Source organism: Aquarana catesbeiana, linkage group LG02 (assembly GCF_042186555.1).
Source record: "Aquarana catesbeiana isolate 2022-GZ linkage group LG02, ASM4218655v1, whole genome shotgun sequence".
NCBI lineage: Eukaryota > Metazoa > Chordata > Amphibia > Anura > Ranidae > Aquarana > Aquarana catesbeiana.
The window spans coordinates 92,317,472-92,344,180 of NC_133325.1; the positions used below are offsets into that span (position 1 = coordinate 92,317,472).

The 26,709-nt window shown below is 45.0% G+C and overlaps 1 protein-coding gene across 1 annotated transcript in view; it reads left to right on the forward strand.

The window, feature by feature from the left end:
• The first annotated feature begins 21,545 nt into the window (after nucleotides 1–21,545).
• Nucleotides 21,546–26,709, forward strand: part of LOC141127050 (LIM domain and actin-binding protein 1-like) — a 74,695-nt gene continuing 69,531 nt past the window's right edge. The window contains 1 exon segment of the mRNA XM_073613186.1: nucleotides 21,546–21,900. The gene's annotated coding sequence lies outside the window, so the exon portion shown is untranslated.

Below are 26,709 nucleotides of genomic sequence, written 5' to 3' on the forward strand. Positions count from 1 at the left end.
TAAGCTCAAACCCCAGTATTTAGGAAAAAAACGGAAATATGCCCATGACACTTTTCTGTGGTGCTAAATAAAATGGTACAACAAAATATTAAAAAAGTACAAAGTTTATTTCAAAATACATAAAAAAACAAGCACAGTTCAATTTTAGTTGCATCATCATAATCGACAAATTAAACTTGTGTATACAAGGTACCAAACATAGTTTCTGGAACATTCAATCCCTGATTCATAAAGGGCTGTAATCTCTACGCGTTTCGTGAGGTAGAGCCCACTTTAGGAGACAGCCAAAGTTGGATTTTGAGTATATACAAATGTTGATAGAATCAAAGATAAGCTAAATAATGCAAGCCACAGAGTAAATCTATAAACACCTGGATCCCAATGCTAAGGAACTGAGTCCACGGGTCAGCTTCTGACCGGGAGCTGGAGTTGTCACCTCATCCCTTTTAAAACTGAACACATATTAATTACACAGGTTCTGTGGCCGATTAAGGTGGTAATTAAACTCACTTGGGGCCTTATCTGCATTCAATTAGCCTCAGAACCTGTATAAGTCATATGTGTCTGGGTTTAAAGGGGTGAGGTGACCCCTGGGAAAGAGATCATTGGAAGATCACAGAAGAAAGAGCAGCAGGGTGGCTGCTCCAAGACACCCAACCTAGAGCCAGTCCCATTATAAGTCATTGATTTCTACCATTAGTAGCATAAAAAATAAACAATAAAAATTCCAGTATATAGACCAGGGGCGTTGCTAGGTCTACAAAAGATCTGGGGCTAGAGCCCATAGCAGCGTAGCGGGCATACACATGTATATACAGTAATATAAGTGTGTGTGTATCCCCAGACAGCCCCCCACTTTCATCAGGGTCCCCAGAGAGCCCCCCTTACAACAGGGTCCCCAGAGAGCCTCCTCCTTACATCAGAGTCCCCAGAGAGCCTCCCCCTTGCATCAGGGTCCCAGGAGAGTCCCCCAATTACATCAGGGTTCCCAGAGAGCCCCCCTTACATTAGGGTCCCCAGAGAGCCTCGCCCTTAAATCAGGGTCCCCAGAGAGTCTCCCCCCTAATATCAGCGTCCCCAGAGAGCCTCCCCCTTGCATCAGGTTCCCCAGAGAGTCCCCCACTTACATCAGGGTCCCCAGAGAGCCTCCTCTCCACTTGGGGACCCCTGCAGAGACTCTGGGCTAAGGGCCCCAGATTCAGGGCTATAGCCCCAAAAGCCACCCCCTAGCGACGCCACTGATATAGACCATAGTTTGTAGACAGTATATCTTTAATGCATACCAATCAATATACACTTATCTGGATTTTTTTTTTTTAATCAAAACGTGTAGCAGAATACATTTTGGCCAAAAATTATGAAGAAATCTATTTGATTTTTTTTATTGGAAATGTTTTATAGCAGAAAGTGAAAAATATAGTTTTTTTTTGTGTTTTTTTTTTTTTTTTTTAAATATTCAGTCTTTTTTTTTTTTTTTTGTTTATAGCTCAAAAAACAAAAAACCGGGTGGTGATCAAATACCACCAAAAGAAAGCTCTAATTGTGTGAAAAAAAAAAACAGCGTTGCATGACCACACAATCACTAGTTAAAGTAGCGCAGTGTCAAATTGCAAGAAATGGCCTGGTCATGAAAGGGGTAAAATCTTCCAGAGTTGAAGTGGTTAATTATTACAGCTCTGTGATGTAGTAATGTCATACAGAATTGAAAGTTTCATTGAGTGTCAGCGCTCAGCCCTGACATTGACTGATGCTGTAATTTGTCATCTAGGGTTAAATAATATTGGTTCAGCTATCACTTGTAGAAGTATGCCACAGCAATGTAGAAACCTGTTCACATGATGTAATTATTCTCCAGGGAATGCAGGTGAAACAAGATTGTGCAAAGCAACGGAAGTGTAAACATTCCCAGGAAATTAGTATGCACATAAGTTGTTGGTATTTCCTTATTTGATGTGACAGATTGTGTCTGCTAAAAATCAGGTAACCACAGCTCAGTCTGCTGAGAGCGAACGATAGATGTATCAGTTACATGGTTTGAGGACATAGGACAATATATGATTTTATTTTCACTGCATTGTATTTCTTACAAATTATGTTCTCACGGTCTGCATAAAAACATATTAAAGTGATATCAGACAAAAAATGTAATATATTGCACCTTACCAATCCTTAACCACTTCAGCCCCGGAAGATTTTACCCCCTTCCTGACCAGAGCATTTTTTGCGATTCGGCACTGCAACGCTTTAACTGACAATTGCGCTGTCGTGCGCGGTTGTACCCAAACAAAATTGACGTCCTTTTTTTCCCACAAATAGAGTTTTCTTTTGGGGGTATTTGATCACCTCTGCAGTTTTTATGTTTTGCACTATAAACAAAAAAAGAGCGACAATTTTGAAAAAAAAAGCAATATTTTTTACTTTTTGCTATAATAAATATCCCCCAAAAATATATAAAAAAACAAATTTCGTTCTCAGTTTCCCAATAAGCGTATCTTGATTGGTTTGCGCAAAATTTATAGCATCTACAAAATAGGGGATAGATTTATGGAATTTTTATTATTAATTGTTTTTTAGTAGTAATGGCAGCGATCTGCGATTTTTAGCTTGAGTGCGATATTATGGCGGACACATTGGACACTTTTGACACTATTTTGGGGCCATTGTCATTTATACAGCGATCAGTGCTATAAAAATGCACTGATTACTTTGTAAATGACACTGGCAGGGAAGGGGTTAAACACTAGTGGGCGATCAAGGGGTTAAGTGTGTCCTAGGGAGGGATTCTAACTGTGGGGGGGATTGGCTACCACTGACATGACAGCAATCACTGCTCCCGATGACAGGGAGCAGTGGATCTCTGTCATGTCACAGGGCAGAACAGGGAAATGCCTTGTTTACAAGGACACCTCCCCGTTCTGCCTCTCCTCACCACAATTGTGGGCTGCTGGCGAACATCGGGGTTCCCAGGACCCGCGGGCATGCTCTTGCGGCGTGCGCACTCCCGATAGGCGGCAAATTCAAAGGGACGTACAGGTACGCCTATTTGCCTGCCTGTGCCATTCTGCTGACGTACATCTGTGTGCGGCGGTCGGCAAGCGGTTAAATGAGGGGGCTGTATTTGTTTTCTTCATGCTATTTCCTTTATTTTCACCAGGTAATACAGCCTGTAACACACTTCCTGTCTTAGGGTGTCTCCACTCTGGATAGAGGAGAAATTTATGGTCAGCAACACTGTCAGTCTGGGAAGAGGGTAGTGTTAGATGTACTGGCGGATTTAAGAACTTGATTAATAAATTAAAGCTGAACTCTGGTTTTTTAAACCACCTCCTAATCACGCCATTGCCGAATGATGGCTACAGCTCGGCTCTCTCATTCCGAGAGAGGCGTCCTCCAGGAACCACGTCTCTCGCGCGCTCCTTTGGACACAGTTGATCACAGATCCTGGTAAAGGGCCAATCACAGCAAGTGATCAACTGTGTCCAATCACAGCTGATCACCATGTAACCAGCAGTGGCGACTGTTTTTTTTTTTTGTTTGGGGGTTGGCAAACAACCACCCCCCTGCAACACCTCAAACCCCCTCACCCCCTCGCTGTCTTCCGGCCCACCGGCACTTACCCCATCTAGGCGGTGGGCACATCGGGCAGCGGCGGGGATCAGGCATCTGTGAGCACATCAGGCAGCGGTGGGGATCAGGCATCTGCGAGCACATCAGGCAGCGGTGGGGATCAGGCATCTGCGAGCACATCAGGCAGCGGCGGGGATCAGGCATCTGCGGGCACATCGGGCAGCGGCGGGGATCAGGCATCTGCGGGCACATCAGGCAGCGGCGGGGATCAGGCATCTGCGGGCACATCGGGCAGCGGCGGGGATCAGGCATCCGCAGGCACATCAGGCAGCAGTGGGGATTGGGCATCGGCGGGCACATCAGCCAGCAGCGGGGATTGGGGCATTGGCAGACAATCCGCCTGCGGTGGGCATCGGGCAGCGGCTCCTATGTCTTCTCCTCCTCGCTTCTGCCGTGTGTCCCCTCCCCTCCTCCTAGGCATCCAATAGGATTGCCTTTCCTTTCAGCCAGTCAGGTGATGGGTATCAGACCCGCTTCCCTATTGGCCAGAAGGAGGATCAGTGTTGCAACAGCGAATATTCATTCAACTGGGTCAGCTCCAGATGCAATGCTCTGCACCCTGAGCCCACTATATTTTGAAGCCTTTTAGAGCCTGTGGCTCTAATCAGGTGCTTCAAAAAACCCACCCCCGCCCACCCCCCCACCATAGGAATTCATGCGCCCGGTGTCCTGAAAGGGGACAGGGGCATGGATAGGTATGGCGGCAGCGGTGGATAGGGGAGGCGGCGCCCGTGCGCCGACAAAGGATGGGCCACCCCTGGTAACCAGAGTTGCCGGTAATCAGCAGTATTTTCCTCAGGCGCTGTCACAAGTTGAGGAGAGGAGAGCCGGTAACCAGAAATCCTGACAGGGGACATGCACACAGATAATCAGGGCACTGATTATCAGTACAGTCCCATCAGTGCCAATTAGTGCCCATCAGTGCTGCCTATTAGTGCCCATCAGTGCTGCCTATCAGTGCAGCCTCATCAGTGCCCATCAATGCCACCTATCAGTGTCCTTTAGTGCTGCCTATCAGTGCAGCCTCATCAGTGCCGCCCCATCAGTGCCGCCTATGTAAAAAGTTTTTTCTTTTAACATTTTTTTGTTTAGCAAAAAATTTAAAAAAGCCAGTGGTGATTAAGTAGCACCAAAAGAAAGCTCTATCTGTCAAAAAAATGTCATATGAATACAATGTTGGATGACCGCGCAATTGTCATTCAAAGTGCAACAGCACTGAAAGCTGAAATAGGCCTGGGCAGGAAGTGGGCATTACAGCAACACATTTTTTTTCCTTTTGGGATAAAGGTTTTACAAAAATGAATAAAAGCTGACCCCTGTCAAATAGTTTGTCTCAACCTGCTAATTGCCACTTTTGCTGGACAGCTTGGCTATTAAAGAGAGCTGAAAAATAACAAACTTAGAAAGTTGAAAAATACAAAGAAAATAAACAAAGAACGTTAAAAACTAACAAACGTACTGGCAGGACCACCAAGTGAAAATAAAGGGGGATAACAAACCTAAAAAATGAAAAGGAATGCAGCTACTACATAAAAGAATTGGTAAGCTGCAATAGAGTATTTTTTTATTTTTGGGTTCAATGCAATTTTAATGACACTGTTCAATATATATACTTAGTACATCTATATAGTTGCTTAATGAGTATAGCTAACAACCTAAGTATATACAATACATGCACAAAGATGCCTGTCCTTTGATATATCCTTTTACAAGCTCAAATGACAACTGGGTAGAGTACAGCAGATAAACTTGAGACAGCTACATTGTATAAATGAAAGGGACAAGATGGGTTGAAATTTTTGTAACCAGTTCTCCTTTGTTCTGCACTGTCAACTATATAGCACTCTTTTGGTCCAATGTTCACAGCTAACGAATGATGACAGTTGCTCAAGTACCCGTGCCTAGTCAGTTTTTAATAATCTGATTCCCATTGACCTATTGCATCATTTCATTGTGCACAGATTTGAGATGATCACATGAATGCCAACAGTTGGTGTGTTTTTTTTCTTTTTCCTGAAAACAGGTATGTTTTTGGTGGGACAGGTACCCAGTCCCACAATTCTCGCCTAGGTGAGAATTATGTCAACTTGCCCTCTCTTGGAATCTCTTGCCTTAACTATCGTAAATCCCTCCTCATTGGCCTACTTCTCCATAGGCTATCCAACTTCAGCCTGTCAGTGTCTTTCACCCCAATCTGCCGATAACTGCACTCGCTTCAGCTTGCCCAGCAAATAAAATGAGCATAACAACAATATCCAAACCGTTCACAATTCTGCTCCAAGCTACATCACTAAGTTTGTCTCAAAATATCACCAAAACTATCCTCTCTGCTCCTCCCAAGACCTCCTTCTCTCCAGCTCCTTGTCTTCTCCTCCCATGTTTCCATCCAGGACATCTTCAGAGGCTCTCCCATGCTCTCCAACTCCCTACACCAATTAGTCCAGTTATCTCCTACACCACATGCGTCAAACAGAAGGCCCGTGAACCGAATCAGGCCCGCCAAGTCATTTCATGTGGCCCTTGCACCCAGGGCTTTTTCCAGACGGCACAAAGTGGAACTCCATTCTGCCACCTCCGGCTCTCCCCCTGCGCTCCTCGCTCACCACTGTCACTTGTAAACACAGAAGCCTTCTGTATTTACATGGACAGCTTTTCTTATGGTGTCTTTCACAGATCCCTGTCTGCTCTGCACTCATGGCAGAGACAAGGGAGATGCAGGTGCACTGTGGGATGGGGCATCACGTGGTAAGCTGTACTGTGATCCCCATCTGTATCCGGGTGCACAGATGCCGATCAAGGATCTCTTTGCAAGTGAAAGAGAGAAGCGGAGCCGGCATGCTGCTGGAGGTACTAGAGCCGGGCTGGGGAGATGCGAGGAAGGTTTTGGGGGAGATGAGGGCAGTGGAGGGAGATGTGTGCAGAGTTTGGGGATGGGGGAGAGTGGGGCAGAGGTCAGAGCTGAGGAGGGTTAAAAGTGAGATGTGGACAGCCTGTGAAAGAGAGTTGAACCATCCACACTGTGCATAGCACACCCCTAAATCCTGCACTCTGTATGTAGCGCAATCCTCCACCCTGCACTCTGTACACAGCACACTCTTGAACTCTGCACTCTATACATAGTGTACCCCTGAACTCTGCATGCCGGAACGCTACACTCTGTGCATAGCACACTTCTGTATCCTGCATTCTGTACATAACACACCCCTAAACTCTGCACTTTGTACACCACGTACTACTGAACTCTGCCACAACTGGAAATTACATCACCTGGCTCCTCCCGGCGCATTGCGTCACTGATCACGTGACTTCAAGGGCTGAAGTCATGTGATAAGTGACACACGCGTCGGCAGGAGCCAGGTGTCGTCATTTTCGATCGCAGCCGAGACTGGAAGTACTGCTATGTGAAGCCGTTTGTCGTGATTTTTACTGTAAGTTAACTGCTTTTTTAATAAACAAATATATTGGATTACTACGCCATGGAGATTCCTTTATGTTGCATGTGAATGGTATATGGAATGAAGTGGGGACCTGCCTAAGATATCACTGGTATCTGTGGAAATCTTTTACCTGTCTGATTGGAAGTCCCAGGAGTAGGAATTCATTGCTTGTGTGGAGTCACATATTACATACAAGCCCAACTAGATCTGTAGAGGCCTTTATCTGAGGTAAGAGGCTGGAGCAAACCACTGGTACACTACGGATGGTGGAAGTTGCATATGATCTGGATTTATTGGATTCTACCTTTCTTCACACAAGCACCTTCATTTATGAACTTTTTCTGATTGAGCACTCTATTTATATATTGCATTGTCACTTTAAATACTGTGGCACCTTTATGGTGCATGAAGAATTCGTTATTGGATGTTTATTTACTTCACTGTCACTTTTGTATTTTGCACTTCATAATTAATTGAACATTCATTTGATGTTATTGCTCATTGAGTGAGTGCCACACATACCTATATATAATTATCACTGTGTGGGGAGATCTTTTCATGTTGGCAGCTACTCAGCTTTATTTATAGTTATTTGGTTTGTGCATTAGTAATTTCACATGGATCTAAAAAGATGCAACCTTTCCTTGGCCCATCATGGAGGCATGAGAGAATGCACTACCAGCCACCTCCAGCCCTAGCCTACCAAGGCCTTACCATCGGTTGGCAATATCTGTTGTTGCTCATAGACCTGAGATTGTCATCCATTCCAGTTCAGAACAACGAGATCTTGTGATTGTCATCTCATGTTTATTGGTACCTTTAATAGGACTACATGAGCCATGACTTGGATGACTGAAGACCAGATGCAATGATCAGTCATCACATTATGACCACTGACAGGTAAAGTGAATACCATTGATTGTCTTGTTACAATGGCACCTAAAAATAGGTGGGATATATTAGGAGGCAAGTGAACATGATGTCCCTGAAGTTAATGTGTTGAAAGCAGAAAAAATGGGCAAGCGTAAGGATTTGAGTGACTTTGACAAGGGCCAAATTGTAACACCTAGACTGGGTCAGAGCAACTCCAAAACTGCAGCTCTTCTGGGTTGTTCCCGGTCTGCAGTGGTCAGGACCTACCAAAAGTGCTCCAAGGAAGAAAGACTGGCAGCACAGGCATGGGCGGCCAAGGCTCATTGATACATGTGGCAAGAGAAGGCTGGCCTATGTAGCCCGATCCAATAGGAGAGCTACTGTAGCTCACATTGCTGAAACAGTTAATTCTGGTTTCGATAGAAAGGTGTCAGAACACACAATGCATGGTAGTTTCTTGTGTATTGTGCTGCGTAGCTGCAGACTGCTCAGGGTGCCCATGCTGACCTGCATTTACAGCCAAAAGCTCCTAAAATAGGCAGGTGAGCATCAGAACTGGACCCCAGAACAATGGAAGAAGATGGCTTGGTTTGAGGAATCACATTTTCTTTTACATCATGTGGCTGGCCGGGTGCGTGTGCATCACTTACCTGGGGAAGAGATGGGACCAGGATGCAGTATGGGAAGAAGGCAAGCCAGTGGAGGCAGTGTGATGCTTTGGGAAATGTTCTGCTGGGAAACTTGGGTCCTGCTATTCATGTAGATGTTACTTTGCCTCAACGGGTCAGGGCTGTTTTGGTGGCCAATGGGGAATCTACTCAAAATTAGGTGGGCAATCATAATGTTATAGTGAGTGGACACAATAATATGGCTAATCGGTGTATATCTCTGCTGATGACCTGTATGTGTACAGCATGCACAATTCTCCACAGTCCTGTTACCATAGGCAAATACATGAATCTGTTGCACACAATAAACTCAGTGATGACATTTACTCAAGTGAGATAACTGTATTGTTTCTGTAGGTATATCCTGAGTGTATACAATGAGCACTAGACACCGTATTGTATGAAAGCTATGCTTACCAGCATGCCCATTGTGTATAGTAATAATGGGCACTTCACACCGGAGCCGAAAACTGTTTCAGCAGCTGATCAAAACAGGCAGAGGAAGAGAAAAATTGAGCAACACAATGTTGAGCTCATTAAACTTTAAACAAACCCTGCAACCTATTTAGGTGTGCATTATTATGGAGCAAGATGAATTATTAATGTCTAGGGATTGGACCCATTTAACCCCTTTTACACAGGCTACACATAGAGATGAGGAGACAATCAGTTCATTCAACATGTTTCTTACATATCTATGGACAGCATAAGCTTTGAGCCAGATCTCAGGCAATCTAATGGATGAAACACAACGGAAAACCTTATCTGACTCTGCTGGGTAGTTATAAGGCCGGTGTTCTTTTCTATCTGTCTAGAGACCAACCATTCCCAACAAGAGTTCCTCCAGAGCAGGGGGCTCCAAACTTCCTAAACAAAGGGCCAGTTTACTGTCCTTCAAACGTTATGAAAGGAGACTGTGGGCAGTGTCCTTCAAAAGTTAGGGAAGGAGTAGAAAATGCCCCAGCATCACTGGAAGTAGACAAGGTCTCAGGCTTGGTGGTCATTTGGAGCTAATAAGTTATATAGCACCAGTGGTCAAAAGGAGAGGGAACAGTGCTCCATCACTGGTATTCGTAAGAGAAATAGCGCCCCATCAGTAGTGTCTGTAGGAAGAATAGTGATCAATTGTTTATATCCATGGGAAGAATTACGCCCCCATCTTTGGTGTCAGTAGAAGGAATAGTGCTCTACTGTTGGTGCCAGCGGAAGAAATATTGATTCATAATTGGTGTCATGGGAGGAACAGTGCCCCACTCTTGGTGCCCATTTAAGAAATGGTGTCTGATTGTTGGTGTCAGTGGTAAGAATAGTACACCAAGGGCCAGAAAAAGGCAAGCAAAGAGCTAGAGGCAGCCTGCAGGCCACAAATTGGAGACCACTGCTCCAGATTTTGCTAGAGGTTCCTTGAGCAAGGAACAATTCCTGACTCTCAGGTTGCACCTGACACCAATGATCCTTTTAGCTATTTGTAAGATTCTTTCCATTGACCACACATGAAGGGAGCATTCTCCCCACTGACCACCACACTATTGTACAATGGGCTGTAGACATTGGGGTTGGTTTACCAAAACTGGAGAGTGCAAAATATGGTGCAGTTCAGCATAGAAACCAATCAGTTTCCAGGTTTTATTGTCAAAGCTTAAAGAGGAACTCTGTTCGACCTCCCCATTTTTGTTTCACTTACCTGATGGGGATATCTGGACATTTCAGATACTCACCCATCTAGTGGATCCAGCATTGACCCACTGAGATCATCTCATGCCCAGCCACAGATCCATCCTACGCTGCCATGTTTTCCCTGATGTCATTGAGAGGCCTGCCAGCTTTTCTGGGTTCAGTGGGCAGGCCTCTCCTCCTGTTCTTGAATGGAAGACTATGCCTCCTGGTACACGTGACGTACATATCCTGGGAGGCACAACCGACAGTTTGCATGTTATTCGCCTAATGGATGGGGAAACGGGGCGGACTTAATATTAAAAAAAAAGATCTAAACAAAAGGAAAAGAAAAACAAAAAAACGATGCCCTATTCCAGCAGAGGAAATGAGGAGGGGTGGAGAGGTGGGATCGTCTTCGGGAGGGTGAAGGTCTGCTTTAACTGAACAAGCTGAGTTGATTGGCTACCATGCACAGTTGCACCAGATTTGGCCCTCTCCAGATTTAGTAAATCAACCCCACAGTCTTTATGAGCTGGGGTTCCCGGAGACCAGAATATTATTTCAAGGGCTTCTCTGAGTTAAAAAGGTTGAGAGAGGCTGGCCTAAATGAATGATTGCTATACGCATGGTCACAATAAAACTGTTATTCTGAATTCTATTACACACTAAGCGATATTATAAAGTTCTTAAAGTGTAACTAGAGCCATTTTTTTTCAATTTTGGATAATTAAAAGAATTGGAACCTCTGTCAGGTTTTTATCACTGTCTGTGTCTCCATTGGGGAGATTCACCCTCTCTGTGGGTCCAGGTGAACACTGTTACCAGGACTGAAATTTAAGGAAGATTTGAGTTGTGCATAACAGGAATAGAGGGGATTTTTCTCACTTTTCCGAGATTCTCTCTGTTGTGTGTCAGGGGCAGGAAATAAAGGAAATCTCCCCAATGGGACACAAGTATAAACCCTGACAGGGGTTGCAAAATGCATTCAAATCTATTTTCCTCCAATATTATTTTTATAACATGCTGCATTCATCATGCTCTGATTGTTTATGGCATTCTCTGTTATGCTATATCCACCATAGTCCCAAACCAACATGGATCCACCCCCATGCCTAAATTGACTGAACCCTAGTTCAAAAACAGAAAAAAGTCTCCTAATTCCTTTTTTTTTCCTGCTGTGAGTCGATTTCCTGTTAGAGGGTGGCTATGATCGTTCTCCATGGTCCCCCAGTGTTCGCATTGTAGCCACCCTATCCTGCTTCATTCCTGAGATGGACCAGGGATGATGGGCTATGTTCTGTGTAGTGGGCATAGAGTAGTGCACATGATCGCAACTAAAATGAACTGCTCAATTCCAAACAAACGGAAATGAGAGAGAAAAGGAGAGGTTCGAGAGCTCATGGAGGACGTTACAAGGAAACAGATAAACACAGTAAGAAACAATTTCATGAAAAATAGATTACAGCACCATTAAGTAGTGAATGTGCACTATATTGTCAAAAGTATTGGGACACCTGTCTTTACACGCACATGAACTTTAACTGCTTGCCGCCCGCCCACCGTCAAATGATGGCAAGGCGATGCGCCTCTCGTTCTGGGACAGCGTCCCAGAACAGGTGCTCTCGCGAACCCATGGGGTCATTCAGCACGCCGATCGCGGCCGCGCTGTGTCCTAGCAACCAATTTCTGTAAAGATCGGGGTCTGTACTAGACCCCGATCTCTGTAAAGAGCCACATCTGTGGCTCTTTAACCATGTGATCGGCTGTGTCCAATCACAGCTGGTCACATGTAAACACGAAGATGCCGGTAATTGTCGCTCCTCGCTTCACACTGACAGAGTGTGTGGCGAGGAGAACCGGTCAGCGGCATCTCCTCATGGGGGACATCTAGGGATGTAATCAATTACAATTAGCGTCAACTGTGTCACCAATCAGTGCCAACCAGTGGCAGCAATCAGTGCCCACAAGTGCCACCAATCAGTGCCCATTAGCGATGCCAGTCAGTGCTGGCTATCAGTGCTGCCCATCAATGCCCATCACTGCTGTCGATCAATGCCCATCAGTGTCACCCATCAATGCCCATCAGTAGCGCCTATCCATGCCGGCTATCAGTGCCCACCAGTGCTGCCTATTAGTGCCCATCAGTGCTGCCTATCAGTGCTCATCAGTGCCACATATCAGTGCCACCTATCAGTGCCCATAAGTGCAGCATATTAGTGCCTCCTCATCAGTGCCCATAAGAACCACCTCATCAATGCCCACCAGTTCAGCCTATCAGTGCCCATTAGTGCCGCCTCAGCAGCGCACATCAGTGAAAGAGAAAAAATACTTATTTACAAAATTTACTGACAGAAACTAAGCAAAAAAAAATTTTTTTTCAAAATTTTTGGTCTTTTTTTTTTTTAGTAAGAAATAAAAAACCCAGCAGTGATTAAATACCACCAAAAGAAATCTCTATTTGTGTGAAGAAAATGATAAAAAAAATGTGTTTGGGTACAGTGTAGAATGACCGCGCAATTGTCATTCAAAGTGCGACAGCGATGAAAGCTGAAAAATGGCCTGGGCAGAAGATGGCCTGGGCAGAAGAAGTTAGGCAAGTGGTCATTGGCATTCCAGTCTTAGTCTGTAGGGTATAATATTGAGTTGGCCCACCCTTTGCGGCTATAACAGCTTCAACTCTTCTTGGAAGGCTGTCCACAAGGTTTAGGAATGTGTCTATGTGGGAATGATTGACCATTCTTCCAGAAGCACATTTGTGAGGTCAGGCACTGATGTGGATGAGAAGGGATGTGTACATGCATCCATCATGTCTTTTTTTATGTAGTAATCTTGGGCTGCTCAGGCAATATCAGCATGTCCCCCTGTTTTCCAACCTTCTAGCACACAGGAAAGGGTGGCCCCAGGGGACCCTGCAAATGAAAGAAGTCACCCAGGTGAAGAAGCAGTATGCACTGTAAGGCCTTGTTCAGATCTCACATTTTTATTGTGGTTTAGTGGTTTTTAACCACTTGCTTACTGGGCACTTAAACCCCCCTCCTGCCCAGACCATATTTCAACTTTCAGCACTGACGCACTTTGAATGACAATTGCGCGGTCATACAACACTGTACCCAAATGAAATTTTTATCATTTTTTCCCCACAAATAGAGCTTTCTTTTGGTGGTATTTAATCACAGCTGGGATTTTTATTTTTTGCTAAACAAACAAAAAAAGATGGAAAATTAAAAAAAAAAAAAAAAAATCATGTTTCATAGTTTGTTATAAAATTTTGCAAACAGGTCATTTTTCTCCTTCATTGATATGCGCTGATGAGGCGGCACAGGTGGGCACTGATAGGCTGCACTGGTGGGCATGGATAGGCACATTTAAGGCGGCACTGATAGGCACAGTTAAGGTGGCACTGATAGGTACAGTTAAGGCCCGCACTGATAGGCAAAGATAAGGCGGCACTGATGGGCACATATAAGGTGGCACTGATGGGCACAGATAAGGCGGCACTGATGGCCACCGATGGGCCCTGATGGGTGGCACGGATGGGTGGCACTGATGGGTACCACTGATAGGTGGCACTGATGGGCAGCACTGATGGGCACTGGTAGGTGACACTGATGGGCACTGATAGGTGGCACTGATGTGCAGCACTGTTGTTGAGGCACTGATTGTGGGTACTGATAGGTGGCACTGTGGGCACTGATGGCTGGCATTGTGGGCACTGATGGGTGGCGCTGGTGGGCACTGGTAGGGGGCACTGCTGCCTATTGCTAGGTGGCACTGGCAGAGGGCACAGAGGATCTGGTGGCGCTCGCCATGATCGGGACTGATGTCCCTCTCACGGCCGCTGGTGATCGTCATTTTTTTTTTCCTCCTCACGCTGGCAGCGCGAGGAGAAAAAATTGCCAATTACCGGCTCTGTTGATGTCACATGATCAGCTGTCATTGGCTGACAGCTGATCATGTGGTAAGGGATCAGGATCGACCCCTTTCTCCGATCTGTGATCAGCCGATTCTCATAGACACGCTGATCACAGAGAGCGCTGCATGAGCCCTGCAAGGGGCACGCAGGCCGCTCGTGTACGGGACGACGTCAATGGACGTCGTCCCGGCAAAGCAGGTCCGCGGTGTAGCCGTCATTCGGCTATAGCGCGGATCTCTAGTGGTTAATGCAACGTCTTAGCAACAAGGCAGGATGGGATGATGCCTTGTCTGGGAGTTTTTTTAGCCAGGCTTCAGGAGGTATGTCAATGGCCTACACCAGTGATGGCAGACCTTGGCACCACAGATGTTTTGGAACTACATTTCCCATGATGCTCAACTACACTGCAGAGTGCATGAGCATCATGTAGTGTAAAATGTAGTTCCAAAACATCTGGGGTGCCAAGGTCTGCCATCCCTGGCCTACTCCTAAAGCAAAGGGCATTATCCAACTTTGATCAGAGCTGCACAGTTTGTTTTTATCCACAGTAGCCCTGTACCTGCACAGGCAGTTTTCACATAAAGGTGAACTGACCCTTTAGGTGGGTCTTCCGGGTCCATGTGTACTAAACCCCAGTGATGAATTCATCATTGGGGAATGTTTGGTGAAAGTCACATTCCTCTCTTTATAAATCTGCTCCTATGTATTCATTATTATTGTTGGAATATCTTCTTGTAAATCCAATCACTTCCACTGATAAACGATCTGAGTACAGCGTGTGTTCTTCAGAGGTTGAAAAAATATCCTGTATATGTCTGTCCATCATCCTCAGTCACATGTCTGCCTGTCTATGGCCACCGGTATGTATAATGTGCAATTCAGTCCAGACCATGGAGGAAGAGAAAGGATGTTCATTACCAAACACATGTATCCATCATTCAATAACACAAGTGATACTTTATTATAGATCATCTATGGAGATTACAAAATATCTCTCACAATGAGCTTTCTCATTAACCAGTAACAGTCTATAGATTGTTCTCATTTAAAGGGAACCTGTGATGATGAAGAAATATGGAAGATGATATTGCTTTACTCATCATCCTCTAAAAGTGTAGAGCCTGGGGCTGTCATCCTGATCCTACAACCGCTATTCTTATCCCAAGGCTGTCATCCTGATCCTACAACCACTATCCTTATCCCAAGGCTGTCATCCTGATCCTACAACCACTATCCTTATCCCAAGGCTGTCATCCTGATCCTACAACCACTATTCTTATCCCAAGGCTGTCATCCTGATCCTACAACCACTATTCTTATCCCAAGGCTGTCATCCTGATCCTACAACCACTATTCTTATCCCAAGGCTGTCATCCTGATGTTGAGGTTTCCATTTTCATCTTGAGACTACCATTCTTATTCTGAGGCCACCATCCTGATTCTTAGGCTGTCATCCTGATCCTTAGGTTACCATCCTGAAACATTCATCCTAATCCTTAGGCTGCCATCCTGAGGTTACCATCAGGAATCTGTAATCCTGATCCTGTCACCTTGATCCTTAGGTTGTCATCCTGATCCCTAGACAACCATCCTGAACCATTCATACTGATCCTTAGGTTACCATCCTGATCTGTAATCCTGATCCTGTCATCCTAATCCTTAGGCTACCATCCTGATCCTATCATCCTGGCCCTTAAGCTATCATCCTGATCCTGTCATCCTGATCCTGTCATCTTGATCCTTAGGCTACCATGCTGATCCTGTCATCCTGCTTCTTCGGCTGTCATCGTAATCCTTAGGCTATCATCCTGATCCTCTCATCCTGATCCTTAGGCTATCATCCTGATGCTGTCATCTTGATCCCTAGGCTATCATCCTGAAGCTACAATCCGGAATCTGTCATCCTGGTCTCTAGGCTGTCATCTTGATCCTGCAGCTGACATCCTTATTATTAGGTTGATATCCCTATCCAGCAGCTGTCACCTTGTGTTTGCCATCCTGATCCTGTCATCCTGATCTTTAGGCTGTCATCCTGATCCTGTCATCCTGATCTTTAGGCTGTCATCCTGATCCTGCTGTCAGGGTTGCCAACCGCCAGTAAATTTACTGACAGTTAGTAAAAACCAGTGTTTTTTTTACAAGTGGCAGTAAATATCAGGGGCTGATCATTTCATGCTGTGTTGACTTTTCAAGTGTAAATCAAGCAAATTACTTTGTTATAGATATTGTCAGTGTTTCCATATCATGTTTATACTGTTCACATATTCACTTGTTAGTTTTCAATAGGAGTTCTGTATTTTCTCAGGTTGTCAGTAAAAAATGTGATCCCCAGTAAAATCCCCATGTTTTGTCAGCAAAAAAATGCTACAGGAGGTTGGCAACCCTGGCTGCAGTTGTCCCTCCTGAGCTGTGCCCGGCTGGGTCTCTTCTCCTCCTGCAGGGTGTGATCTTCTCATTCTGCCCCCAGGTCGGTGATATAAGGAGAAGGATGACAATCAGCACTGACACCCCCATAGAGATCTCCATCCCCGCCATCCCAGCACACCAGCTGCTATTTCAGATGAGGCTGATAGAGGCAGCTCTTGCTGTGACCTCTGTGTGTCTCAGTAATCCCCCCTCCACCCCCCCTCCAGTGTCCCCGGACACGTCTCCTCTCCCTCCCCCTGTGATGACGAGTCCGGCCCTTCAGCACTCTCCTCCTGTAGGTGGCGCTCCTCCGCCCCCCCTCCTCCCACACCTTTATATAAGGCGCTCCCCGAGAGCGGTGACGTGTGCAGTGTGGGCGGGGCAGCACAGGTGCTGAGTTGTGCGGCAGGTGCGGGGAGATCAGAGCTCGGAGAGGAATCCAGCGGGAGGAGTGAGACTACGGTGAGTGCGGGGGGGGGGGACCGCGGCCTGTGCGGGCTGGTGGGACTTGTAGTTCTGCATGGACTAGGATTACATTGCATGGGACATGGATTGCAGATGGAGCTTCTCCTGTTCACAGCAAATTCCTCCCCACACCTGTCTGATCACTCCGATCCATCTGTCAGTATGGGGGGGGGGGAGAGAACTGCACACCTCTGATCGGCAGAGCTGCCCATACACTGCCAGATTGATTCTCATAGTGCCCCCCTCCCAATTCTCCATGGGATCTCTGGATGGATTACAGAATGCACCCCCCCCCCCCCGATCTTCTTGTATTGATCAGTAATCTTCCAGCTCTCCATGCTTTGACATGCTGGTGACCTTTTTCTTAAATATCTTTTGATATATAATAATATAAATAAATTAATAAAAAAAAATAAAATAAATATATATATATATTAAAAAAAGTAATTTTTTTTTCTATTTTATTCTTTAATTGCTCTTTTAAGAATTATTATTTTGTTTTTATTTTTTTATATAATATCCATCTTCCGTTTTATTGAAGCCATTTCTCAGTGGAATGATATCCTTTTGAATAAAGGATATCTTGTCTTATCGGTATTCCTGGAATCCTATTTCATAGACGAATAAAATGATCCGGTATCACCTCTCCCCATCTGAGTACTCCAGGTCACTAATGTTCCCCCCCCTATCATTGTCATTGTTCCCCCACCCCTGTGTCATTGTCTCCCATCTCTTCCCCCCCCCCCCCCGGTATCATTGTCGTCCCCCCCCATATCATTTTCCCATCTCCCCCCCCCCCCCTGTATCATTGTCGTCGTCCCCCCCCCCCCCATATCATTGTCCCCTCTCTCCCCCCCCCTCCCCCTATCATTGTCCCCTCTCCTCTCCCCCTCCCCCTATCATTGTCCCCTCTCCTCTCCCCCCTCCCCCTATCATTGTCCCCTCTCCTCTCCCCCTCCCCCTATCATTGTCCCCTCTCCTCTCCCCCCCCCCCCTATCATTGCCCCCTCTCCTCTCCCCCCCCCTATCATTGTCCCCTCTCCTCTCCCCCCCCCCCTCCCCCCTCCCCCCTCCCCCTATCATTGTCCCCTATCCCCCCCACTTGTATATACAGGAACAAAGTATCCTGGGATCAAAGTACACCCAGATTAATACATTTTATGATCCTGTCTTCCTCCATGGCCTTGGTAATCCTCCTCCATCCAGTTCTAGCCAGCCCCGTCTTTTCTTTAGGACAGGTAACCTGATCATGTACTCCTCTCCTGCACCTGTTATCGCTATAATCTGCTGTGTAATGGGGATCTGTCAGTCTGTTCTGCAGGATAAGGTGTAATGGCGTCTGTACCATGAGGAAGATGACGGCATTTTATTGCTGCCGATTCACGATTAAGTCTTCTATTCTAGTCTATCACTCTATCGGATAGGAAGAACTCGTGGACAATAATGTGATCTGTTGATATTACACACCTGGGGGAAGGAAGCTGATTTCCATTAATAGTTGGCAGATACAAACATAGGTTCAGTCGTGTCTCGGTTTCCACCGTCCAATATCCTAATCCAATCAAAATGCCGTGGCATGTATGGCCAAATCCGGAGTGCTGATTCATTCACAAACATTTTACGCCCTGGTCAATTGACTGTTGCTTGAATTTGATCTAAACTGATCAGGAGAAAAGTTGTGGACAGGCAATCGATGTCAGATTTGATCATCCTGATCACACAGCATATTGGTTGGATAATACAGTGTGTATGGTCCACGTATGGAATAATGGCTCCTGCGCATAAATGTAGCGGGCGAGGGTCAATTTGCACATGCCCCCTTTAAAAAAAAAAAAAAGGGATGAGCCAGGCCTTGTTGCCCTCTAATGACTGGGGTATACCAGCGCAAACAGGGGCGGACTGACAACTCATGGGGCCCCTGCTAAATAGGAGATTATGGGGCCCCCGGGCAATAGGAGATTACACACACACACTCTGAAAAGGTACTGGAGAGGTGGGGCAGCTATGATCTTGGGATTTTTTTAAAACACAGATTTTTACATACTGTCCCTGGTTTTATTGAGGCTGGCAACCCTGATGGGGGCCCTTAGTGGCATAGGGCCCTCGGGCAGTGCCCGAATGGTCAGTCCGCCCCTGAGTGCAAAAGAACAGAGGGGGCGTACCAGCCTAGTGCATTATCCCGGGGGTACTTTATTATATGAAGGAAGTGTGTGACCATCAGAAAGGATAATAAATTGATGAAATTTTATCAACACGTTTTCTATGGTGTAATGGTGGACATACGTGGTTCAGTAATATTTTTTTTTCTGATCGATCTTTCAAAAGAATACCTTATAGTCTACAACCCATTTCAACGAGGTCACACAAGTGGGATTCGAGTTATGATTGTAAATTCCGATCATCTCTTATCAATCACATTTGTTTCCACCATTCAGTCTCCTAATCTGGATGTAGTACAATTGTATTCGTGAACAGAGTATCTCAGTGCTGCTAATCAATGCCAAACATGATTCCTCCTGGCCAATTAAACTCCGTTTGATTGTATCTGGTCTAAATTGATCAGAAGGGGAATTATGGTTATTCGATTGTTTTAATTGAATTGCACATCGTAAAGTCAAAGCATGTGTGGTTACCATTTAGTATGGAGAATGTGGTACCAAGCCAAATATTTGAAGAGCGTTTTCCCATAAATATTGATCTATGGATGATTGAGGTCTTATCTTATGCTGTCTAATAAGCAAGTTCTCACATTTGGCACCATTGTACTGAACTGTCCAAGTCTGTCCCTTGCTGGTCTGTGCTCACACTTTTACATTATGATGTCAACCAGATCACTGTAAACCTTGTATACATCGCATACTAGCTCATTATGAAATACTTGCCTTAAATCGAAGTTGTTGCAGGGGTCCCCGTACACCGTTGTGACTGGCGACATGTCTCCCGGAGTTATTTCCAGATTTTTGGGCTTCGTTTTGTGAATGGTCGGAGCCGCAATAATGTCACTCCCACACATGCACATGGGAGCTGCTGGGCACGGCCGCTGAAGAAATGGCAGGGGCTAGACATTTCTTCAATGTGCATGTGCCGATGACGTTGGTGCAAGCGTATATGGTAAATATCTCCTAAACCAAGCAGGTTTAGGAGATATTTCCAGTACCTACAGGTATACTCTATTATAGGCTTACCTGAAGGTACAAGTGGTGTGACAGGGTTTACAAGCACTTTAACGTGGTTAAGACTGAAGTTTGTTTACTGTCATGCATGAAGGTAAAAAACTAGTGATGCACCGAATTTTCAGCGGCCGGAAAGGAAATCTTGCCGGAAATGGGGGCTGCGCCCAGTCTCTGGCCATCTCCTGTGCCGCGTCCCCAGTCTCTGGCCATCTCCTGTGCCGCGTCCCCAGTCTCTGGCCATCTCCTGTACAAAAATATTTTTAAAAACAGTCACTTTCAGTATCGGTTTCTGGACCAAAGAAGATTTATTTGCAGTATCGGTTTCAGCACCAAAAGACCCATTCGGTGCATCCCTACAAAAAACCTTTCAATGTGCAGCTCCCCCCCCCCCCCCCCAAGCCCAATCTTCATCCAGCGATGTGCATGAGAGCCAAGGCTTTCCCGGGTCTCTTGCTCCTCATTGGCTAGGATGCAGGAGCCATTGGCTCCTGCTGTCAATCACAGGCAGGAGCGGCAGACGGGCTAAGCTGGTGTTCTATTGAGAAATAGAACACCAGCCGCCGATGGGCATGCACAATAACAAATGTCACTCCAGCTGATATGTTGATCAGCTGGTGTAACGTCAACGCAGTGCATGCGCAGATCGTTGGAGGCATTATTTGACGATCTAAGCGCTGAGGGACAATGTAATAGTCGGATTCTGCCTCGCTATTGCGGAATGGGTTGTGGGTGCGTTTTTTTTTTTTTTTTTAACCTGCCCTTACACACAGCCAAAACACGCATTTTATCACAATGAACCCACCGTTCAATACAGGCAAAACCCGCCCCGCAAATGGTGAGGCAGAATCTAACAAGTATGTTCTCCCTCCGCTGTTTGCATAGCGTTGGATAATGCCTCCAATGTGCGCATGCACTGTGTTGAAGTCACGCCAGCTGATCAACATATCAGCTGGAGTGATGTTTGTTACTGCGCATGCGCAGACCCATCAGAGGCATTTTCCATGGTGGGGGCATTTCTCGTTAGAACACCAGCTCCATCTTATGTACACTGAGCTGGTCAGGAGTGAGCAAGCAGCTCACTATGGGGGGCACTTGACGAGGGGGAGGGGCCCAGAGCGCTGGCAGGGGACCCAAGAAGAGGAGGCTCTGGGCTGCTTTGTGCAAAATCATTACACAGAACAGGCAAGTATAACACGTTTGTAAAATATATATTTTATAACGCTCTAAAAGTATGGGATTTTTTATTTTTGTCTCAATCGTACTTGCCTAGGTGAATGTGGCATTGGTCTGATGCTGCATCTGTCCCCCCTGCTGGCTCTAACACTGAGAACCGAGCGATCAAACGCCGCTCATTGCTCGGTTCTCGCAGCTCCCTGCTCACAGGAAGTCAGATCCACAGCGGAAGTACAGCCAAATGAGCTTTGGTTGTACTTCTCTAACATGGAAGGCTGTTTAGAGGCAGAAAGTCGCGCTCCATTAATTGTGGCATTTTTGACACCCAGTGTACATGAGGCCTAAGTCTAATCTGCATACTTGTTCCAGGTCAATGACTTAATGTACTGAGTCCTCTGTATCATCAGGCAGGGATAGGATGACGTATTTTTGGGAGGAGAGGCCACCAAGGGGACACTTCTAAGAAGGAGCAACTAATGCTAGTGAGGGACTCTGTGCGATAGAAACAGGTAAGTATATAAATTCTTCTTTTTTTTTTTTTTTTTTTTTTTTTATTGAGTCTAGTGGTGCTTTAAGCTCCTAGAAGCTGCATTTTTTTTTCTGTTCCTAGAGGCTAAATGGTGTTCTGTGTGTCCATTTATTTATTTTTTTTACTACTTTAAGTTTATAGCTTTTTTTTTTTTTGAGCTTCAGCATCTCTAGGAACAGAAAAAAAATAGTTTTTGTAGAGTTTCTTGGAGCTTTTTTCCAGAAGGAATGCTCAAATGCTGCTAATGGCGTTTTGGGCTTTTTTTTTTCTTTTCTTTTACTGCAAAAAATGCTAATCGAATGCTTCTTAAATGCAACTACAAAGAGCTATTACCAGCAATTTTTATCCAGCATCTTTTTTAGCTCTAGTGTGCATGGAGCCTTTAAAAAAAAATATCCTTGGCAAATCTTTTTTTTTTTTTATTGGATGCAAAAAACCCTTTACAATCACTTTAACGTCTGTGGCTGGCCTAGGTTTTGGTATGTGAATATTCTGTGCATATAAATGTTACTTTGTTTGTAGTTTGTGTGTGTGATCACTTTGTAGTTCTTTTTTATTTTTTTTTTTTTTTTTTTTTTTTTTACTGATCCGTATCTATTGGGTAAGCTGATACTTGCTTACTTTTATTTTGATTCTGTTGAGTTTTGTTCCCTTTTTCTAATTCCCTCTACAGAGTGCCCTTTCTCTGGCTGAACATGCCTTCCTGGCTGCTGAATCGGCCTTTGTAATGTGTCCTTTACACTCGGGTTCTCCATTCTCACAGCCGAGCTGAAAAGGAGGAATAAACAAATCAAATGGTTATTTGTTTTATAGACTTAATCTTACAGAATTTGGCTTGCTACTATTTTATTACTTTTTAAGGCCTCATGCACACTGGACCTTATAAATACCGGTAGCTGTAGAATGAGTTTTGTAGTGTTTTTGCAGTAGGTTATTTCAGTTTTTTGTTTGTTTGTAGCTTTGGCAAAACTATACTTCCACAAAAGCTTTTGACTCAAACGCTGATGAACACCAAATAGCTGCGTTTTTCAGGCTGAAAACTCCTCTTAAGGCCCCTTTCACACTTGTGCGACTTGTCCTGCGATGTCGCATGACAAGTCATACCCCCATGATTTCCTATGAGTACTGTTCATATCTGTGTGACCTTAACCACTTGCTGACCAGTCGCTGTACGGTGGCTCGTGCATGATGCGGGAGCGTGCCTGCGGTTCGGGTGGACTCCATGTCTGCCGGCGGCCTGCGATCGCCTAGTACAGAGGCAAAAATGGGGATCTGCCTTTGTAAACAAGGCGGATCCCCATTCTGACAGGGAGACATGTCAGCTGTTTCCAGTGATCGGGAACAGTGATCTGTCATGTCCCAGTGAGCCCATCCCTCCCTACGGTTAGACCATGCTGAGAGAACAGTTAACCCCTTCCCTGCCAGTGTCCTTTTTACATTGATCAGTGCATTTGTATAGCTCTGATTAATGTACTAATGTCACTGGTCCCCAAAAAGTGTTATTTGGGGTCAGATTTGTCTGCCGCAATGTCGCAGTCCTCCTAAAAATCGCAGAGCACCAACCTTACTAGTAAAAATAGGGCTGTGGAAATTAAAGATTAATTCCTCGATTAATCTTTAATTTTTTTGATCAGTGGGCTGCCTGCCCTGGGGCCGCTTTGGGCCAAGCTGTGGCTGCAGCGCTCCGCCCTCCTTCTAGATCAGCTCGTGTTATAGACTCAGTGTTCTGTCTATCACACGACCTGATCTAGGAGGAGGGCGGGACTTTTCTCACTGTGCGGCCAAAGTTTTCACACTCAGCTCCGGGACACACGGCGGGAGATGCCAGCAGACTGTGTAATCCAGGCACTGACTACAGTGAGGCTGCGATTATGGGCAATGTGAGGCTGCGATTATGGGCACGGTGACGTCCTAGCCATGCCCCGCTATGTCCGGCTTTGGTCGTTGCCATAACAACGGTGCTAAATCAGCTAAAAGTAGTTGGATCTGTATGTGCGATTAATCGAACACGAAAATTTTAATCAGTAACAGCCCTAAAAGTCCCTAAATCTATCCCATAGTTTGTAGACACGATAATTTTCAATATACACGTATTGCAAATTTTTTTTTTTTTTTTTTTTAACCAGAAACATGTAGCATACATATCAGCCCAAACTGATAAATACTACAATACGTTTTTTCAAAATTGTCAGATTTTTTTTTTTTTTTGTAGCGCAAAAAATAAAAACCGCAGAGGTGATCAAATGCCACCGAAAGAAAGCTCTATTTGTGGGGGAAAAAAAAGACAAATTTTGTTTGGGTACAGCGTCGCTTTAAAGTGACGCAGTGCCGTATCGCAAAAATGACCCGGTTCTTGACTATTTAAAGTGGTTGTAAACCCTTGTTTACAACTTTGTTACAGGTAAGCCTATAATAAGGCTTACCTGTAGCTAACAAGGATATCTCCTAAACCTGCATGGTTTAGGAGACATCCCTGTATTTGCCGACGTCATGCGGCACATGCACACTTAAGACAACTGAAGCAATGGCGCTATATGCCATTGCTTCAGTTGTACTGTGCCATTCCCACGTAGAGTGACGTCATTGTGGCTCCAGATAATTACAGCGCTGGAGTCGCGATACCCGGAAGTCACTCTGGGACAACATGTCGTAGGGGGAGACGTGGGCCTATGCGGGGGGCTTCGATCTGAGGTAAGTACCGTAATTCATAATTAGCTAGTATGCTATGCATACTAGCTAATTATGCCTTTGTCTTGCAGGGTTTTATGTTTTTTCATTTTTTTTTTTTTTTTTTTTTTTTTGCTGAGGGTTTACTTCCTCTTTAAAGTAGTCCCTGCACTACTTTGGTGTGACTTTGATGCCACTTGAGGTCCATAGACCTCAAGGTTTCACAGGCCTTGCTTCAAGTTGTATCTCTTTCAGGTTGCACAGGTGTGAAATGGGCCTAAAACCCACTAGTTCTGGGATTTTTCCCCAGACAGGAAAGACCTCTGTCAAAAAATGCCTGAAGCCAAAAACAGCAGCGGTTAAAAAAAAAAAAAAATCCAGTATGTGTGAGACCTAAATATCGGCGTTATTTTTCAGCTTCTTGGCCCATTGTGGTGTGACTGTTGTGATGTCCCCTGGGGCAGTACAGCATAGAGTTAATGTGTACATGTGTAGAGATGACAAATGCTGTTGGAATGAGGGCAGCAATCATGAGAAGAGCATTTTGTGGTCACTGGGGTGTGACAGGTTTGTCTGGCTTACAGGTTGCAGTTTGTTCTGCTTTTGTTTTTTTTGCTCGTTGGCCCCTATGTAGGTTTTCCTCATTAATTGATCGAGACCCTTTTACCTAATTGGCGTATAATCATTTTCCTGTCATGTCACAGATCTCTGTACAATAGTGCTGTGTTAAGTGGTTGAAGCCTTTTACTTCTACTGCCCTGATTTCTTCTAATTGCCGGAGGATGTCACTTTGCTGTATGGGAGTTTCTTCGGGTGTGTCTAGGCTTGGCATTGATTGATTTGTTAATCAAATTATGACCAATATCTCACCATGTGAAAACAAGTTTTTTTTTTTTTGTAGGGTGTTTCTGTCAATATTTGAGAGCTATTACAAGGTGTAAGGTCTGGAGCTTTCCTGTGAACAAGGTGTCACGGAGAAGGAATAGGAAAGGTCCTTTTAGGCCGCCTCTTCATGGCTTGCATTTGGAGATGTGGGGTGGCCCTGTTGGCAAACTTGCCATAAAAATGAAGGAGCCAGGTGGAAAATTGCTGCATCCTGTCAGATGCAGTTGTTTGGCTTTTCAGGCAGCATGTTGTGGCTGTGTGAATACCATGGTTGGCAGTAGATACTCCAATCGCTCTATTTAAAGAGGTTGTAAACCTCCACCCAAAAAAACCCCCTGCAAGACAAGGCATAATGACCTAGTGTGCATCGCATTATGAAATGCTTGCTTCAGAACGATGGCCTGAAACGGCGTCGGCACGGAGAAAAATATTCTTCGGCACTTCGAGTACATGGCCGACCTATCCCACTGGAATTACTTCCGGGTTCGTGGCTCCAGCACTGTGATTGGCCGGAGCTGCGATGAGGTCACTCCCCTGCATGCGCGTGGGAGCCACCGGTCACCACACGGGTCCTGAAGAAACTGCACCATCGGACTATCTCTTCAGTTTTGCATGTGTCGATGACGTCGGCAGCAGCTTATATACTGAATAATTCCTAAACTGCAAGTTCAGGAGATATTCACAGTACCTATAATGAGGCTTCCTTGTAGGTACAAGTGGTGTAACAGGATTTACAACTACTTTAATCTATGCGTGTATGGCTAGCTTTATTTGGTAGTCACTTGTCTTCTGTATATTTTGTCGTGCAATCTTCAGGTCTTGTAATCAACTTGTTTGACAATATTATATAATAATGCCTCTGGTTACAAGAATGTAAAATGTGACAGAACTGCATCATGAGGCTGTTGGGCCTTTACCTTCAGGGCGTTGATGATTCCATGGAGTATTTTCATACCTGTGTTGGGCAGATCTCTAAATGCAAGACATAAATGTCAATATATTGCCTCTTACCAGTACCTTGAATATGATTTTGGTTTCTTTTGGGTTTTTTTTTTTTTTTTTTTTTAACTTCTGCAAGTTCAGAAAATGCTTGTTGTCTTTAAAGTGGCACTTTCCCCATAACTTGATTAAAAAAAGTTCTTTAGCAAGGAACATGCATTCTGCATTAACTGTGCCCCCAAAATTGGTGTGTGCTGTAAATTGCCTCTAGCATTGCTGCTGTTCTTGCTGGAGGCTG